This window comes from Castor canadensis, chromosome 10, assembly GCF_047511655.1.
Source record: "Castor canadensis chromosome 10, mCasCan1.hap1v2, whole genome shotgun sequence".
NCBI lineage: Eukaryota > Metazoa > Chordata > Mammalia > Rodentia > Castoridae > Castor > Castor canadensis.
The window spans coordinates 57,200,337-57,221,454 of NC_133395.1; the positions used below are offsets into that span (position 1 = coordinate 57,200,337).

The window sequence follows — 21,118 nt, forward strand, 5'->3', positions numbered from 1 at the left end:
CGACTTCTATGTCTAGGCTTTGTCTTTCCTAGAACAGAAAAGTGATTTCCAAGCCACATATAGATTCTGATCAATTTCCAGGAATGATGCTTTTGGCGTCTTTCACTTCTATAACAGAAGATGAAAATAAGGAAAGAACCCGGTCTCCTAACTCTTCAGAAGGTGAATCAGCAATGCCTGCTGAGGATGGGAAATGTACCTAAGCTAGGTCTTCCAGGAGTTGTTGAAAATGATGCTTTTAATCTCTTGGCAAATTACGAAATTCCCAGATGACAAAAGTAGGAATCAGTGCTCAGAAAGTACAGATGCCTAAGGTGGCCTCCTCAGTCCAAGACTTCTCAACCAACATCAGCTTTGCCCTCGAGGAGAATGTGGCAACTTGGGAAGTCGTTTTGGCTTGGGATGGTCACTGAAAACCAGGAGCTAAAAGTTAGGAAGGGATATCACTAAACATCCTACAGTGCTTGGAACAGCTCCCACATCAAAGTACTATCCAGCCCAAAATGTCAGTAAGTTGAAAAGCCCTGCCCTAGTCTAATACTAAACACATGTTTCAAGGCCCATGGATATAAATAGAAACACTGCTTGCATTACTCAATAGTTCAGCTACTTGCACTTATGCACTGTTTTCATTCTCAAACATCTGAACTCATCTCTAATACTTCCCAGTTGTGTGACCTTGAGCAAGAAGTTCAAATTCCATCTTATTCATGAATGGAGAAAACTCCTCACATGCCTATCACAGAGATTATGTTAGATGATACATGCAAGTGCTTAGTGAATAAATGTTACTTGGTGCCTCCATCACTGCCACTATCATCATCATCAAACATTTAATAACAATTAAAGCCTGGCACAGTGTCTGGACCTGAAAGTAAAAAAATGACTTGACTTTGACCAAGTGCAGTGGCTTACACCTGTAATCCCAGCTACTCAAGAGGCAGAGATCCAGAGGATCGCAGTTCAAAGCCAGCCTGGAAAGAAAGTTATGGAGACCCCCCATCTCAACAAATAAGCCTTGTGGTTCACACCTGTGATCCTAGCTAGGAAGGAGGAACAATTAGGAGGATCAAGATCCAAGGTCAGCCCAAGGCAAAAATGAGAGGTCTTTTCCAAAAAATAACTAAAGCAAAAAGGGCTTGATTCAAGTGATAGACCATCTCCCTACCAAGTATAAACCCCTGAGTTTAAACCCAAGTACCACCAAAAAAAAAAAAAAAAAAAAAAAGAATGAGTAAAGACTTGAAATCTATCACTAAGGAATTCACAGACACACCCACCTAAACAAAAATGCAATGGGCAGACCTATTCCACTACTTAGTGAGATACATCTTCTCATCACCACTAGCATCAAGGGAAGTGGTGCTGGTGCTGAGTCCTCTTGTCTACTCTGTTACCTTTGTGTTCCATCACAACTCTGGGTACTCTAGTATTTCAGGCTTTTTGTGACAAAGAGTGACCCTCTCAGCATAGATAAAATCATATGCCATATGGAATGACTCCCCACGGGCTTCATAAAGGAAGAAAAGCTCAAAATGTCACCATGTTCAATTTTCAGGGGCTAAGATTTCAGCCCACAGGAAGCAATATGGTCAGTACATCCCATCAGGTTACCTGAACTCCATGGCAGTTTTGATATCTGGTAGCTAGAAACTCTTAATTTAGCAGAAGTAAGCATCTAGCAAGGAAAATAAGCCCCTCTCTGTTAAAAAAAAATCTTCATAATTTATTTTCCTTATTGTTCTTGGTGAATTTTACTTATACTTCTTGTATCACCTGATACAGCTCTGCAGGTTGCTCTAGCCAGAAAGTTATAATTTGCACAAACACATTATAATTTGTGACTCTAAGAATGACTGCAGTGTCACATTCACTAGAATTATGACCTATAGCATAAATAAATAGGGCTTGTACAGAAGGTATATGCGTTCAGAGAATATCCTTTAAGCTGCACTTCAGAATGTTCTACAAATCCAGCCACAGGAAAATTACTTGAAAGGTAAATGCTCCATTTTTATGCTGTATATTTTTTGTTGGTTTGGATTAAATCCAAAAGATTATTTTTTTAAATTAATGTGGAAACACAGTGGAAAATGAATCACATCTTAATTGCTCTAATGCTGATTATTTACTTAAATCTAGAAATGACTGTTGAATTGGGCTTGATGGTACATCCTAAACAAGCCAATTGGTACACACATTAACCTTTGTAATCATGCTAGCCAACTGCTTCCCAAGATTTTTTTCAGAAAATTGGTATGTATTCCTGTTTCCCAATGAACCAAATAACTAGCCTTTCCTTTTAGGAATTTGGTCCTTTTGCACAGAAAAGTTTACAGTTTTTGCTTCTGAGAAAGTACTGATTTACTTGCATGCAATATAAAAACTTCATATTTTGCTAAGAAGCTTCAACCCATCAGAGGATACAAAGATACTTAGATTTTGGAGTATTTAGAAAGCAGAAAGTTTCATTTAAAAAAAAAGCCTACTTCATGGTTTCTCAACTGTAAAACTCTCCAAGAAAAATATACCTTCTAAACCAGAATGATAAAGGAGACAGAAGTGTCTGCATGTCAGCCCTCCTTCTTCAGAATATATCACCACCTCCCCTAACACCTGCTTTGTGATTCTGGTCACTCACAGCCTCATATGTCAAGAAGGAGTACTTGTAAGAATGCACTGTGAGAAGCTCATGCTGCTCCTCTTTGTTGGCATGGTTCTAGGACCATGCTTTCCCTGCAACCGAGCTGACTCTGTCTTTGCCCTCAGACTCAGTTGTATCTGATACATATGAAGGAGAGTAAGGTGGAGTCTCTTGGGACCAATTTACAGGAGATGCCAAGGACCCTCCTTGGATAGAAGTGGAATGGAAAGGAGTGACAGAGAAATAATTTTCTTCTTTGACAAGGGAATGTGATGCCACAAAAAAAGAAGTAAAACTGAGAACAACCTAACATCTATCTATTCTGCATGTTGAGAACTTGCTACAGTGAGCATGTCAGAGTCCTAGATAGATATTTTACAACACACGTAAAAGTAAGATGCTAGAGTGTGGCTTATCTGAAGTCTCAGTGAGCACCAGAAATGCGAGACAATGGTAACATTTGTTTGGTAGCATTGTTTTGGTAACTAATACTCACTCCTGGGCTACACCTATGTTCCTGAGATGTGAATGACAATTCCTAGCTGTACCATCAGTGGAGGTACAACAATTGGAAACCTTCCCTAGGATGAAAGGGAATACACATGCTGGTGATTTGCAGTAATAAAAAGGACTGGCTCACAGGACCCACGTGAGCCACTCACTGGAGACTCCAGAGTGGCCAGGGAGGAATCTGACAGAGCTACTGGATATACTGGCTTGTAACCAGTATTGTGATTTGTGCTTATTCCCAGGATGAACTGGCATGGGACATACAGGAAGCATGCAAAAGTAAGGATGATGACTGTAGTAACAGCACTTCGTTTTCTATGTAGTTCTCAGCATTGTTTCTGTGAAGTTGGACAACTATATCAAAACATTGCACTGAAAATTAAAAAGCTGTCACGTTAAATTAGAGAAGACCCCATGAGATAAGACACAATATCCAAAACTATTAAACTAGCTGTAGGAAAATACAGAAAAATCAGTGTTTTCCTCTATCTTCTTGCAATGGTGGGCCACAAAGTGTATTTGCTAGCTTACCACTCATTAGGAACCAAGGAGAAACATTACTGTCTCGTTTGTCTGGAGTCCAAGGGCTACATGGGGCACGCACGGCACCTTCCTAGCCTCTTAAGCCAGGGTAGAAGACATCCCACCAGGTTCTGAGCCTTTGGCCCTCAGTGCACTTGCATTTCCTGAGCTCCAGATCCAACATCCTGAACCTATGAAAGGCACATATCCTCTCATCAATAGCTTGTCTCCAGCTTGTTCTCAGGCCTGAGCCATGGGATCATGCTGCTCTCCGAGGCTGGCCAACCCTGCCAGATCTGCACTAGTAACCACCTCAGGTAATGCCTACCTTACAACCACAGTGATATGCCCAACCGACTATCATCTTCATAGGCGCCGTGTGTGGTTTCAGGAAATAAATGAAAATCTTTCCTTCATTTTTCTATTTATGTCTTCATTTTTTTAAGCCGCAGGGGAGATAAGCTACTGAATGTTGAGTGGCATGGCACCCGTGTGAAAGAGCCCAAAAGGACCCAAGGGGACACGTTTTAGACTGCAGATGTGGAGTGCACATCTACAAACTATACTGTAGACTTCCAGGCATGCACCCTTTTCAGATTAAGAAAATTTCCTTTCATTCCTGGTATAAGAATGAATACCGTGATGAAGTAGTATTGAACTCTGATAAATGCTTTTTTTAAATTAGGGTAAAAAATTACTTTAAACCAGTCATGTGTTAGTTTTTAAAATATACTACTCAACTCAACCTGCTATTACGTCTTCAGAGAGTTTACACTTACTTGACAATGCTGTTACATTCGCAGTATCCATAAGAACTGTAACAGTGCTCCCTTTTCTCATCCCTAGTACTGGTTATTGACTTAACTAGTTTTTCCTCCTCAGAACTTGACAATTTGAAGACTTTTCAATGAATAAACTTTTGACTCTGATGATGGTCACCATTATTTACTTTGCTTTTGTTTTTAAATTTTCATTATGTTCTGTTTTTTACTTTACTTTTCCTTCCTTTTACTGCTTTTCAGCTCAGTTTTTTCTCTTCTTTGTTAAAATTGAAGATAGATGTTCAGTTTGTTAATTTTCATGCTTTCTTTTGAAAAATTTAAAGCTATAAATTTCCCTCGATGATGGCATTAGTTGCATTTTATACATTTTGGTATTTCAAAATTTTACTATCACTCAAAAATATTTTGTAATTCTATTTTGATTTCCTTTCTGACCCATTATTTATTTAGAAGTATATTTTTAACTTTAAAATATTTCAGATTTTAGTGTTGTTTCAGGATTAGTGTTGTTGATTCCTAGCTTAAATGAATTACAACAAACCTTTACCAATGTTTACAGTTTTTAATCCTTTGAAATATTTTTACTTATGTTTTTGCCTTCATATCTAGGCAAGTTTTTTTATATGTTCTATGTATCTGAGAAAAAAATGATTCCTACACTTTTATGTTCAATGTTTTTGTGCATCCATAAGTAAAGTTTATTATCATAACATTATACAAACATTCTTTTTGTCTGTTTTCTCCATTTACTGAAAGAAAGAGAGTAAAATCTCGTATTACTTAACCTTTTTCCATTTCTCCTCTTGGTTTTGTCAATCTTTCCCTTAATTAGCCTATATTATCAGCTAAAACTGAGTGATTATTTTAACTTCCAGATAAATTTAAATGTTTACAGCTGTAAAATATCCTCTTTATATTTGGTAATGTTCTGATGTTTTAAAGTCTTACAGGAGTTATTGGTGCTATAATCACCCTTTTGGGAGTAAGAGGCATTGGTGTTTGGGTTTTATATTTTATTTCATCGTTTTAATTTTTGGCATATTTTTGCTATGAGCATTAAGTCAGATCTCACCTGTCTAATCTGACAATCTTTGTCCTTTAACTGGAGAACTATGTCTATTTACAATTAATAAGATATTTGTCACAGAAAGGTGTCCTACAGGCCTTTAGGAAGAAAGGGGCTCAGTGAATTAAAGGAATAGAAAGGAGGCCACTGAGGCAAGAAGGGAGGAGACTGATATGAACTGGATCCTGCAGAGCTCTGTGGGTTTGTGGACTTTGTTAGACATGCACTACCTAGGGCAGGGTACAGTGGCACACACCTGGAATCCCAGCTACTTGGGAGGTAGAGATGAGAGAATTCACTCTTTTTTTTTTTTTTTTAAGATTTTGAATTTTTTTTTTCATTTTTCTTTTATTATTCATATGTGCATACAAGGCTTGGTTCATTTCTCTCCCCTGCCCCCACCCCCTCCCTTACCACCCACTCCTCCCCGTCCCTCTCCCCCACCCCAATACCCAGCAGAAACTATTTTGCCCTTATCTCTAATTTTGTTGTAGAGAGAGTATAAGCAATAATAGGAAGGAACAAGGGTTTTTGCTGGTTGAGAAAAGGATAGCTATACAGGGCATTGACTCACATTGATTTCCTGTGCGTGGGTGTTACCTTCTAGGTTAATTCTTTTTTTTTTTTTTGTAAATAAAATTTTATTGGAACACATCCATGCCCATTTGTTTACATATTGTCCATGGCTGATTTCATTTTTTTTTTTCATTTTTCTTTTATTATTCATATGTGCATACAAGGCTTGGTTCATTTCTCCCCCCTGCCCCCACCCCCTCCCTTACCACCCACTCCACCCCCTCCCGCTCCCCCCCTCAATACCCAGCAGAAACTATTTTGCCCTTATCTCTAATTTTGTTGTAGAGAGAGTATAAGCAATAATAGGAAGGAACAAGGGGTTTTGCTGGTTGAGATAAGGATAGCTATACAGGGCATTGACTCACATTGATTTCCTGTGCGTGGGTGTTACCTTCTAGGTTAATTCTTTTTGATCTAACCTTTTCTCTAGTTCCTGGTCCCCTTTTCCTATTGGCCTCAGTTGCTTTAAGGTATCTGCTTTAGTTTCTCTGCATTAAGGGCAACAAATGCTAGCTAGTTTTTTAGGTGTCTTACCTATCCTCACCCCTCCCTTGTGTGCTCTCGCTTTTATCATGTGCTCATAGTCCAATCCCCTTGTTGTGTTTGCCCTTGATCTAATGTCCACATATGAGGGAGAACATACGATTTTTGGTCTTTTGGGCCAGGCTAACCTCACTCAGAATGATGTTCTCCAATTCCATCCATTTACCAGCGAATGATAACATTTCGTTCTTCTTCATGGCTGCATAAAATTCCATTGTGTATAGATACCACATTTTCTTAATCCATTCGTCAGTGCTGGGGCATCTTGACTGTTTCCATAACTTGGCTATTGTGAATAGTGCCGCAATAAACATGGATGTGCAGGTGCCTCTGGAGTAACAGTCTTTTGGGTATATCCCCAAGAGTGGTATTGCTGGATCAAATGGTAGATCGATGTCCAGCTTTTTAAGTAGCCTCCAAATTTTTTTCCAGAGTGGTTGTACTAGTCTACATTCCCACCAACAGTGTAAGAGGGTTCCTTTTTCCCCGCATCCTCGCCAACACCTGTTGTTGGTGGTGTTGCTGATGATGGCTATTCTAACAGGGGTGAGGTGGAATCTTAGTGTGGTTTTAATTTGCATTTCCTTTATTGCTAGAGATGGTGAGCATTTTTTCATGTGTTTTCTGGCCATTTGAATTTCTTCTTTTGAGAAAGTTCTGTTTAGTTCACTTGCCCATTTCTTTATTGGTTCATTAGTTTTGGGAGAATTTAGTTTTTTAAGTTCCCTGTATATTCTGGTTATCAGTCCTTTGTCTGATGTATAGTTGGCAAATATTTTCTCCCACCCTGTGGGTGTTCTCTTCAGTTTAGAGACCATTTCTTTTGATGAACAGAAGCTTTTTAGTTTTATGAGGTCCCATTTATCTATGCTATCTCTTAGTTGCTGTGCTGCTGGGGTTTCGTTGAGAAAGTTCTTACCTATACCTACTAACTCCAGAGTATTTCCTACTCTTTCTTGTATCAACTTAAGAGTTTGGGGTCTGATATTAAGATCCTTGATCCATTTTGAGTTAATGTTGGTATAGGGTGATATACATGGATCTAGTTTCAGTTTTTTGCAGACTGCTAACCAGTTTTCCCAGCAGTTTTTGTTGAAGAGGCTGCTATTTCTCCATCGTATATTTTTAGCTCCTTTGTCAGACAAGTTGGTTATAGTTGTGTGGCTTCATATTTGGGTCCTCTATTCTGTTCCACTGGTCTTCATGTCTGTTTTTGTGCCAGTACCATGCTGTTTTTATTGTTATTGCTTTGTAATATAGTTTGAAGTCAGGTATTGTGATACCACCTGCATTGTTCTTTTGACTGAGTATTGCCTTGGCTATTCGTGGCCTCTTGTGTTTCCATATAAATTTAACAGTAGATTTTTCAATCTCTTTAATGAATGTCATTGGAATTTTGATGGGAATTGCATTAAACATGTAGATTACTTTTGGGAGTATAGACATTTTTACTATGTTGATTCTACCAATCCATGAGCATGGGAGATCTCTCCACTTTCTATAGTCTTCCTCAATCTCTTTCTTCAGAAGTGTATAGTTTTCCTTGTAGAGGTCTTTCACATCTTTTGTTAGGTTTACACCTAGGTATTTGATTTTTTTTGAGGCTATTGTAAATGGAATTGTTTTCATACATTCTTTTTCAGTTTGCTCATTGTTAGTGTATAGAAATGCTAATGATTTTTCTATGTTGATTTTATATCCCGCTACCTTGCTATAGCTATTGATGATGTCTAGAAGCTTTCTGAGTAGAGTTTTTGGGGTCTTTAAGGTATAGGATCATGTCGTCTGCAAATAGGGATATTTTGACAGTTTCTTTACCTATTTGTATTCCTTTTATTCCTTCTTCTTGCCTAATTGCTCTGGCTAGGAATTCCAGTACTATGTTGAATAGGAGTGGAGATAGTGGGCATCCTTGTCTGGTTCCTGATTTTAGAGGGAATGTTTTTAGTTTTTCTCCATTAAGTATAATGCTGGCTGTAGGTTTGTCATATATAGCTTTTATAATGTTGAGGAACTTTCCTTCTATTCCTAGTTTTCTTAGAGCTTTTATCATGAAATGATGTTGGATCTTATCAAAGGCTTTTTCTGCATCTTTTGAGATGATCAAGTGGTTTTTGTCTTTGCTTCTGTTAATGTGGTTTATTACGTTTATTGATTTTCGTATGTTGAACCACTCCTGCATCCCTGGGATGAAGCCTACTTGGTCGTGGTGAATAATCTTTTTGATGTGTTGCTGAGAGAATTCACTCTTTTTGGTCAGCTTAATCAAAAAAGTTAGCAAGACCCTATCTCAAAAACAAGCCACATCAGATGGCTTATGCCTGAAAACCCAGCCGCATAGAAGGCAGAGACAAGAGGATTGCAGTAGAGGCAGGTCATGGACAAAAATGTGAGACCTTTCCTGAAAAATAATTAAAGCAAAAAGAGCTGGGGTGTGGTTCAAATAGTAGAGTGCCTGCCTAGCAAGTGCAAAGCCCTAAGTTCAAACCCTAGTACCATCACACACACACAAAGACATTGATCAGTCAGACATTCAACACCCCCACTTCCCAGTATACAGAGCATTTTCGCATTCAGATTTGTTTATACTTTTCCGTGGTGCTGGGGTTTGAACCTAGGGCCTTATGCATGTTAGGCAAGTGCTCCACCACTGAGTTCTCCTGGAGCTCTGTGTTTTTAATTATTTACTGAGGTAGCTATAAGTGAGAATTGATCACAGGAAGCAAGGATGGAGCACAGTGACCATTTTTGTCATCTAGAGACCCTTCTCTCTCTGCCTCTGATTTGAGAAACAGACACGTGTGGAAATGAGGTGTCTCTGAGCACAAATCAACAGAAAATGACTATACCTCATGTGTGGAGTAAGGCATAAGGTGGGATCAAGGATGACATCCATGATTTGTATCAAGATTCAAGCCAATGGGAAGTGTTTTTAGTGAATTTATATCTACAGTAAAGTTTAATACTTAAAGACCATTGATCAAACATATTGCTTATCATTTTACCCTATTTCTATTATTTAATACAATTGAAAAAACTGGAAGCTTATTAAAACTTGCATAGCTCTAATTCTCTCTACTCTTTAATTTTTTTTCTCTGCAGTTTGTATGCTAAGGGGGTGAATTCAACTATGATATATTTGATACATTGTAAGAACATTTGTAAATTTTCAATGTACCCCCACCCATCACAATAATAATAATAATAATAATAAAAGAATGATTTCAAATAAAACTAAGCAGTACACCACATACCATCTTCTCACAAAACACATGATACAATTCAGTAAGAAACCCTCAGAACTCGGGCCAGGTTGACATTGCCTTCCAAAAGTTTAAGACCCCCAAAGTTTCATAATATTCTATTTTTTTCACAAGAAAAGAAAATCAAAATAGACAATCCTGGAGGAAGATAATTTATTTTTCCCAAACACAAAACTCCAACACCACTGCTTTCAAAAGAAGTCTTCCTGTTTTACAACCACATTTGTAATTGCAAGGATAACCCTCAAATCATTTATTTGGCCTGGATTTCATTTATGTTTTCAAAAAATTTGAGCTCTGTCTAAAATAAAAGACAGTTTCTTATGGAACTGTAAAACTGTTAAGTCTGAATGAAAGTTGTTCTTCTCTTTCCAGTTATAAAAATTATGTCAAAAAAATCTTTCCCAAAAGAAAGTTTTCTGAATATGCAGGAAACTTCATTTATGGGGGAAGTCATCCCCTGCAGAGTACCAGTAACAAATGACACATGCCCCTTAGGTGCAAAAATGAAGAGGCAGAGATACCAGAGGTCCTTGAAACTAAAAGCACAGTTCACCCTGGCTGCTATAACAGAATGCTGCTGACCAAAAGAAATGTTAGGTTTTGGCAGCTGAGAAGTCTATCACTAAGATGCTGATAGACTCGGTGTTGAGGACCAGAGTCCTGGTTATACACAACTCACTTTCTTGCTGAGTCCTCTTGTGGCAGAGGAATAAGAGAGCCTGCTGGGGTCTCTTTCCTGTTCACCAGCACCCTATCCATATGACTTAATCACCTCAGTAAGACCCCAGCTCCTAAAAATGTCACTTTAAGGACTAAGATGTCAGCAAATGAATTTGGGGAAATCACAAGAATTCAGTCTAGAGCAATAGGTATATATGGTGGCAGAGAGGAGGGACATATATGTTGGGTATGGGAACCTGGGATGGGGAAGGGCAGGAAAAAAGGGAACAATATCAATGCTTCTGCTATCTGCTGCTCTCATGGTTCTCCTGGGCTTGAAGCAGAAGAGAAGGGGAAAAAAGTTTGGAGGACAGAGCCTTGTTCTTCAAATATGAGGATGTGAGCTGTGAATAAGTAGATCACAAGCAGAATTTCTACTACCTAGAGTTAAGATATCAGAGCATATCATATGTAAGTGAGGTAGAGTTTCATGAAACTTGTTTTATATATGAGCATATTTCATAGAAATATGTAAATATGTGTACACTGATTTGTCATAGGAAATGTTTTAAGTACCATGGTTCATGGATTAGAATGAGTCACTAAGAATTAAAGGTTCTCTGTTCTGTCCTTCCAAAAATACAGACAAATATGTTAAAGACCTCTTGTTCATTTTTTCACTTGTATTTTACATCTTCTGGGCAAATTTGAGTTTTTTCTTTATTCCCGTTAGCAGAGAAGAAAACCTTGTTCTTAGTTATCTCATTTGTTACACATTGTTTTGCTGTTTAGCAGTTTTCATATGCCCTGCCCATTACTGAACATTTATAGACTGTGCAGATCATCTCTCCTTTTGTAAATGGCCTTAAAATCAGCATCTGAGGTGGTTTTACTTAAAAGTACATCCATATTTTAATTACTGTCCAACAGAAAAATAAGAACACAATGGATCAGAATCACTCCACCACTATGCAAACTTGGAAAGTCATTCACTGTCTCTGAATGAATGCTTCTTTGGCTGTAAATTAATGCTGCTATTATCTCCTTAACTGGACTGTTGCAAGGAGGGGAGATGATTCATGCAAAGTGCCCAGCAAAAGTTAGGCATTCAGTAAGGATTCTGAATTAGAATTAAATGAGAGCCCGAGCAAGCATTTCTTGAACTCACCATACCTACTCAGGCATCTTGTTCAATCGTGAAGAGAGCATTTCATCTCTTTTTGTTCCTTCAGGTTCAACCCATTGCCTAATACACAGTTGATGCTTGATAAAAGTTGACAGAATTGAATTAAGGAAGGCTGCTGTTGTGTTCCCTTGACAAAAGAGTATACTTATATTGCCAAAAAACTATAACAACCAACTATTATACCCAATTGGCTTATTAATGTTTAAGACTAGAAACATAAGCAAAATAGGAACCACCAATCTTACAAATGATGCAACTACAATGGGGGCAAAAGTCAAGCTTCATCAAGGAAGCTCCATCTTACCCAGCAGGAGTTCAGTGCATCTCTCTGCTCTGGGAAGAATCTAGTAATTGAAAGCACCTGCTGGTCAAGGGAAGCACACACTGAGGCTTAGGAGGGAGTGACATTTTTGCTTATCTTCAAAAGGAAAGAACTAGTTGATAAGAGAGAAGAGTTGTTTTGCTCTGAAACAAGCCTGAAACAAACCATCTTAAACAGAGGCCAGTACTTACTTTCTTTTAAAACCTTCCTTTCTTCTGCTCCCATGTGAATATAAACATTATCCCCTGCCCCTAATCCTTCCTTCATTGTCCTGTCCTCCAAATCCTTAGCCTCCCTAAGTCACTTGGAGTCACTTCTTCAATTGACCTCACTGGCAACCTCTCTCTGGTAAACACATGACTGAAGCCTGCAAAAGTGGAGCACAGTGTTCAATGACATCTCTTTGCCATCTTAAAGGAATCCCAAAGATGGTGAAAACAGATTGTGTGCACTCAGATAAGACAGGTCATGTATGCTTCAGTAAGCCAACAGTCATCTCTAAAGGATCTAAGGTCTAGGAAGCTACTGAGGTTTTCCATTCTACCATCTTCAAAGCAATAATGAAAGTGTAGTTTTTATGGAATCAGCCTTCCAGCTAACCCAAAGGTGGCATCTGCCATCCACTCTACTTTTAAACTATCTCACAAAAATAATCTTTCTGTCAAGTTCTTTTCTGTTTCCTTTCTCACACACATAAATAAGAGGCCCCATAGGTGGAGGAAATGTTAGGCATGGAGGGAAGGAATGGGATCCTGTGAATGGCCATGGTTGGAGGCCTGGTTTTGTAAGAAGCACTCAAACTACTTTTACTGAAAAGCACTGACTCCTTACTTGGGCTCACAAATTAACTAAAAACAGGAGAAGCTTGGCATCCCTGCCTCCATTTTGTATCTATCTTTGCTCTAAGCCATTCTCTTTGCAATCACCTTGGATTCCTGAAAGGACAGAACCAGTAACATCTTTATGACAAGGGACTAAAACTTTCCATGAGGAGCAGTGAAACATGCAGGATAGACCACCCCTTCAAATGAGGACAATCTCCTATAATGATGAGGCTGCACTCTGCAGCAGGAGTAATCATTTCATGGGGACAAGATTGCTCCCCTCAAGTGATGACAGTGATAATATCTCCTCTGGAACCCTTCTGGGAACCCCTGGACTGAGATAATGGTCAACTAGAACACACTTATGACTGGGACTATTTAACTATGCATACCTTTGTCCCTTGCTCCCAGTTCTTTTGTCTATCTAAACCCATAGCTCATGTCTGTACCCTGAAGATGGCTGAAGATGAGCTCAGTGCTTACCCTGCCTCTTCCCACAGCATGTCTTCAGCTGTGTAATAAATCTCCTTTCTCTGCCTTCACCATGCCTCTTTATTTGATGTGTAGGGGCAGGTGGCTAGACCCGACATATGGAATCTCAGGTATCAGGGTCTTGGGCCCCAGCCACTGTGAGAAGTCACTTGAATGCTAGGCTTTCCTTTCTGCCAAGCAGCAGGAATGCACCATTCATAAAGCAAAGCTGAAGGTCATAGACGGAAAGAGGCAAGACATTCAGAGGCCTGTTCATTTCTTCTAAATGAATGCCCATGCTGTGTAGCAGTGAGCATGTTCCCTGGGTGTGAGAAGATTGCTGACTGGCACAAGAAGGTGTCTCCTCCACCTTTCCTATAATGGCAAAGGACAATAGAACTGCATGTTTATATGTAAACCACATAAAATCAGTGCTCAAACAGGTCTAGAAAGTTCAAATATTCAGTGCTAATTGAAACCCTACATTGTGTCAGATAATACAGAACCACCAGGAATACAGGGGTGAAGAAGATCCCTGCCCTCATAGAATAGGGTATTCTAGTCAAGAGAGACAAAATAGATAAACAAAAAATTAACTTCAAACAGTGATAAGCCCCCGTGAAGAAAGGAAAATGCAGCCAGTGGAGAGAGAGTGGCTAGATATGGAGTGGGGACAGTTGCTGGCAGGTTTAGAGGAAGCCTCCCAGAGCAGCTGTATTTAAGCTAAAATTGAAGGAGGTGCCAAGTCCTGCTTCTGGTCAGGAGCAGCCCAAGCAGAAGTTGCAAATGTTGGGTGGTGCCAGTGAAGAATGAGCTCCACCTGCAGCCTGGTGAACATGTGGCTCAGGCCCAAGAACACAGGTAAGTGGCAGGGCAGCATCCTGTAGGGTCTTGTGAGTGCTGGGAAGGAGTTCCTATATCATGCCCATTGCAAAGGCAAACCACTGGGAGGGACCTAAATCAAATGTTCTCTACTTCACCATGTCTCCAGCTCTCCACTTTCCAAGGACCACACCTTCTGGGATCTACACATTTTTTTGACAGCACAGAATACATACTCCACATTCTCACTTTTCACTTTTTCATTATTTGCCATTCAAGACTGAACTCTGATGACAATTTGTGTGTAAATAAGCCAACCATAAAAAAGCTAGTATCTCTCTCCTACCACTACACTTCTCACTTCTCACTCTCACACTTCCAATGACTTGATCAGAGAAATAAAACTAGAAAGTAATCCAAAACAGTACAAATTAATCCCAACTATCCTTCTCTCAGCTTCCCTGGGACTGACTTGCCAAGTCCTGTTGTTAGATTGGATTCCCTGAAAATGAGTGCCTTCACAGAGTGTTGTCTCAACAGGGATAAAGCAGGCAGGACTCCACTGTGTTCCTCCCCATCTGAGCTGTCAACACCTCCCTTTGGGCCAATTGAGGCTTATTGTTTCTACCATGCCTGCAGCTCATTGTTGGTTAAGCTGGCTTAGCCAACCGTAAAATCATAGGAGAGTTGGGTCTGGCCCATCTTCTTGCTTCAGAACTGGATGATAATTAGTATCTCTGAGAGCCCCAGTCCAAGACCAACTGGGTAATAAGGCTCTTTAATGAAGTTGGAAGTTTGCTTCTAGGAGGAGAGATTTCCCCAACACAATCAACTGCTTTTTGTCAAGCCCATGATCTTAAGTCTATATCCACTTCAGTTTCCTTAAACGAAAACAAACCAGAGACAAAAGCATGGAAATGAGGTGGTTTCAAACAGCCAAACTATCTGTAGAAGAACACATTAACTTGCCATGAGCTGCCAGGTAAATGATAAGTGTATAAAGGAAGCAAACTTTAAAAAATTCCTTAATGATACATGAAGATAAAAATTATCTTTGATTGAAAAAGTGAACTAATAAAGAAGACATCAAAGAGAAAGATTTGAAAGTGTACTTCCTAAATGATCACTAGATAAGATAAATGTAGGTGCAATTTTGGTTTCCTTTTTCTTATAGCTCCAATGGGAATAATTTTGTTTTGAAACACTGGCCAGCAAAGAACTCAGAAAACTTTTCTATTTGAAATGACTTGTTTAAGATGACAAGAATGATCAGGTAATACCAAACCATAGCTGCTGAAATACATTCACCTATCTTAAGAGGCTCACAAAACCCATACAGGGGCAAATAAGAGCTGATCACCTGACAGGCAACTTCAGGGAGTGGGAGTCTCTGGTACTAAGGAGACAGTCATGTGAGCCCCAGAAGAGAGACAGCTCTGACCTTGCATGCCATCACACAAGGCAGGTGCAGACCCTAACTTGGTTTGTAGGCTTGACATCCCCACAGCTGGGGGCATTCATGTCCAGGAACCTGTCAACCCTACGAAAGTGGCGAAAGAGTATATAAAAACAAAATAAACCTTTTCCAGAAAACATTGGTTTTCTATGTTTGGCTCAAGCCTTCTTTTCTTTTGAGAGTAACTGATATAAAAATTTCCTCAGAAAAAAGACAATGGTTTTAGAACTGATCTTAAATTTCTGATTATTTTCACCTATTAGATAGAAAAGAAGAGTTTCTCAGTATTCAGAGGACGAATACTGATATGGTAACTGCCACCATTTCTTTTAAAATTAAATATAACAAAATTTCTTAAAAGCAAAACAATTCCTAAAACGCTCTAGCCAAAAGACACTTTGTTAGAACGATTCCAGTTGCAAGTGACAGAAACCTAATTCCCGGGGGCAGACTAAAGGGAAAAGTCTAAGGCATAAAAGGCTCAGATATGGGTAGACCTAGGTGTTTAATTATGAGAGCTTCTCCATCTTGAATTCTGCTGCCATCCATGGTGGCTTCATTTTTAAGTAGGTTATCTTTAACTGGAAAAAAAATGACTCCAGAAGCTCCAGATTTACATTTCTTCATGTAGCAATCTCAGTAACATTCCAAAACTTCTTTCAAGAACTCAACAAATGTCTTAGGACTGGGCTTTCTTAGCCTGGCTTGGTTCACAGGCATTCCTGTGGTCACAGAGTGAAGGAGAAACACTGGGAATGGTTGACTAGGAGCCCTGGGGACCCACCTCTGCAGTGGCTATCACAGCTAAGAAGATTCTGGATTCCACAGCTAACAAGGGATTGGCTCCCAAAGGAAAACTCAAGTATTGTTTCCAGGAAATGAATGAAGGCTGCCATCTAACACAGAAATGCATCACTTAATATCCAGGTTGTTTCTCTGTTCACCCATTTCCTCTTCTTTTCATCATACCAAAACTGAGTATAAAACCTACAAACTCCTGCAAACACTCTCCCCAAAGTCCACAGAACTGTTCAGTTAAAAATGGTTAATTAAGTTCACAAAGAAAAGCTCTGCCCAGATGCTCTTCCTTTGGTGATCTTCCCATGGATACTAGGTACTCCCTATTTAAGACACATTTTTCTGACATCTTTTGAAATTCTGTTTATGTTTGTCTTATGTATAATAAACGCCCCTAAGGCATTTTATCCTTGACATCTAGAACAATCTTTGGCATGAGATACTGAAAATTTATGGAACTGGATTGCTGTTGTTGACAGAGACAGTTCTCTCTCAGGTGTGTCCATCAACCCACTGTAATATCAGTCACACTGAATTTATTCTGAAATAATATGGAAACATTCTCTAACAAAGCATCTGTCCCTAATGTCTATGTCTTATAGATGAAAATTTGAAAATTCAGTAACTGAGAAATGTATTTTTCCTAGTAATTAATTCTAAACTCAGACAAGAATAGCAAAGCAGTAACTGTTAAAGTATATTAAAATAATTCATTAAGAAGTACTGGACCCTTTTTTCAACTTCAAACCTCGGAAAATAACTATGATCATCTCAACTTCATTTCTAACTTCAGCTCATCTTCCAATTTCACAAAAATAGTTTTGGATTCTACTGCCATCAAAGATACTTCATGTATAAAAAGAGCTGATGGAACAGCAATGCATGACTTTTTGGATGATGTTATTTTTAACATTGCTGAAATTCACTGTTACTTAAAATACACTTAACTACAAAATTAGATTCTGGAGAATGCACCTCTGTATCTTGCAAATGTATATACACTCTGAGCCTCTATCTCCTATGAGAGATAGAGGATGAAGACCATTCACAATAACCAAGTTCTAACTTCTCAGGTTTCAGAAACATCTGCATCAACTTGAACTCTAGTGACCAAGGCCTTTAAAGCTGTACTGAAGCCCTCATTCTGGTCCGACAGTTTCGGGGGAGAACAATACCAAGGCTCCAGCAACAAGGGGAAGGTAGACTAATAATAGGCTCAGTGTGTTGCACACAAGTGGAGTTGCCCAAATGCAACTGGGCATCTTCCACCATTTCTCATGAGCAATAATCTAGTTTCACACCAGAGAGACACTGGGCAGCACAGGACATCCCAAGAGATGGTAAGAGTAGGCACAGAACCACATGTGCTCCTCTTTATGGGAAATTCAGGGGCATTTCAATAGTAGTTTTTGGTTTTTGTCTACACAGCTTCTCACCTCATACTTAACTGCAGATTGGGTGCATCTAATCCTTTCTTGAGGTTGGATGTGGCTGCACATCTTATCTTCACATTGCACAGTGCCTCAGCCAACTACCAAAAAAACCTCTGAGGGGGTTAAGTACTTACTGCCCTGGTTTATACGTGTGAGAAGACAGAGCCTCAGTGAGGTTCAGCCACTTCCCCACAATGTGTTCCAAAAGTACTATAATAATTATTTTCCTAAAAGTTATTTTCAGGATGCTTGTACATAGCAAAGAGATTGCATTTGGTATTATCTTTTAAAAAAAGTTAATCACTTTGGTCCAATGAACCTTTTTGAGGTATAACAACAGTAATTTAAATCACTAGTTTGTGCTATTGAGGAAAGAGTTTCATATCATAATATATGACTCCTAATTTTTTAAATCACAAACAATTCATATTTAGAAGTAAGATTCTAGTGTAATTGTGCTGTATCCCAATAACATTCTTCAAACACCTAAGTCATATATAAAACTTCAGATAACTCTTTAAAATTCTAAATTTAATTTCACTGGGGTTTTTTAAATGAAATAAAATGCAGATGTTATCTCTTCAAAAATGCTTTCTCAAGTCTTCTGCCAAGCATAACACACCTAACACAGAACAGAGCTGACATTTGTCTACAGTAAGGCTTAGAATTGGAACAATTAAATCAAGTTTGGGGGATTATTTGTCTGCTAAAATTTACATGGCACATTTCTGCTTTGGGAAGATACTGACCTTTCAAAGCTACAAAGCATTTTTATATACCAAAACATTTTTTATCTTAAAAGGTACATTACAATTTAGTCAAATTTGATAGTTACAGGTTTAATAAGCTCCAATAGCTCATGATTGCATTTGATAATGCGATGACTGCCAGCAAAAGAACACTTGGTATCTTAATACCAATTTAAATTGCACCCAATAGCCTCGTGTCAAAATTGCCCATGAAGTTGCTCTAGTCTCCTGGGGATCCCCAAGGCTTTCCCCTTCTATGGCCATGCTCAGGTCAGGCAGGGGATGGTGAGCTGATACTGCTGTACCTGAGCACTGATTCAGACAGGATGAGTCTTGTTTTCAAGGGTACAAAGTAACCTCAGTGCATTTTAATTCCTTTCACACACATTTTAATTTCCCTCCATTTGCTTCTTCAGTTTAGAAAACATTTGTCTTAGAAGAAGTTGTGTTTTGTTTTGGCCTCCCAGTGTCCTGATGGCCTGTCCCTGTCTCCTCCGGTAGCCTGTACCTGAGTTGTCTCCAACCTCTGCAGGAAGGAGCAGGGACCTTTAGCCCTGTCGCTATGAGAAACTTCTGATCTCGTATCAACTCTGCTTGAGGGTTCTGACTTAGAGAAGCAAATGCTTAAAAAGGAAATGCTGAAATATTTATTGACAAGCTCAACTTCACCATGGGAGACATCCTTTGATGTTCTGAAAGAGGCCTGCCAGGGAGGCCACACACCATTGATTATTGAAATTCCTAGAAGCCATAGAAAAGGGTTCATCTCTGCTCTAGGAGGTGAACAACATGACATAATATATTTACTAACCTGGAGGCTTTTAGCTAAAACATGCAGCCCCTGACTGCATTCCTATAACCTTCAACCTCTCCTTTTCACACAATTTCTTACATCTCATACATAATCTCAGGGTCAAAAGAGATCATAAAGGTTATAAAGTCATTGCCTTCTTCTGGCTACCCTTTCCCCTCGCTTGTTTTCCTCTGTATCCCCATGCCCCAGCTTGCCCTCTATTCTCTGTAACTGTCCTCCTCTTCTGATTCACTATGAAACCGTTACTGCCCACAAGGTAGGTACAAGTAAGATCATGGCCACCCCTGCAATAAAGAGTAAAGCCAAGTAAAGTTCCGCCTACAGTTTGCAAACGAAGAAGTACAAAAGGACAATAAACTCATGAAGAAACGTTCAACATTCTTAGCTATAACAGAAACAGAAATCAAAACAACACTGAGATTTCATCTCTCCACAGTCAGAATGGCAATCATCAAGAAAACAAGCAACAATAAATGTCACCATGAAGTGGAAAGGAACCCTCACACACTGTTGGTGGGCATGTGAACTAGTATAAGCACAATGGAAAGAATTACAAAGGTTCCACAAAAAACTAAAAATAGAACTACCTTTGGTAGTTCCCAAAGGAATGTAAGTCAGCACACAACAGAGATGCCTGCACACCCATGTTTATTGTGGCACTATGCACAAGAGACAAGATATGGAAACAGCCTAGGTGCCCACCATCAATGAATGGGTAAAGAAAATATGGTATACATATAAAATGGGGTGTTATTTGGTTATAAAGAAGCAGAAAATTATGTCATTTGCAGGAAAATGAATGGAACTGGAGATCATCACATTAAGTGAAATAAGCCAGACTTAAAAAACAAATACTATATACCACGTGCTTTCTCTCATATGTGGAGTCTAGAACCCAAGACAACAAGAGGGGCATATAAGGGAGACTATTTGGTGGTGGAAACCAGTGGGAGATGGAAGGGATAAAAGGGGGGGTGGGGGTGGAGATATAATCCAAGTACATGCTATGCACATGTGAAAGGGATATAATGAAACCCCTTTGGGGAGCAATACTAGGATTTGAGCTCAGGACTGCAAGCTTGCTAAGGAGGCACTTTACTACTTAAGCATTCTGTCAGCCCTGAAACCCATTTTTAAAAAGTTGCAAGAAAGTTAAAAGGGATTTAGAGGAAGGGTGGGATAAGAAAGAATGAATATGATTGAAATACATTATATGCATGTAGGCAAATATCACAATGAAACCTCTCTTTGTACAATTAATATATGCTACTAAAATATTTCTTTTTAAAAAAGTTCTGCTTATGCCATAATTTAGAGTCTAGGACCAATTCACGTATAGGGATCTATCTACCCACATGGTCTTTCATGGGTCTTAACACATCAAGGTAAGACATGCACTCAGTTATCTGTTAAGCTAGCAAATAAGTAAGTTATAATTTAGTCAATAAAGCAGCCTATTTGAAGACTTTCTCTCCCTTACAGTGGAGACACACCCTTAGGAAAATTAAGGGAGGAGTTTTGTTGGTCACACTTTATTGTAAATTAGTCCAGTAATATTGTTTTGTCCTAATATAACCAGTCACAATAACCAAAAAAATAGGAGTTTGTTGTAATTTTGGAAGCTGAGATATTTTTCAGGAGGGTAGTAAAGGGGGCAGAGAAGGGGCTTGAAAG

At 39.0% G+C, this 21,118-nt stretch overlaps 1 protein-coding gene across 11 annotated transcripts in view; it reads right to left on the reverse strand.

The window, feature by feature from the left end:
- The window catches only part of Enox1 (ecto-NOX disulfide-thiol exchanger 1), a 554,869-nt gene that overhangs the window by 329,924 nt on the left and 203,827 nt on the right, over positions 1 to 21,118 (reverse strand). The gene's annotated exons all lie outside the window — the stretch shown is intronic.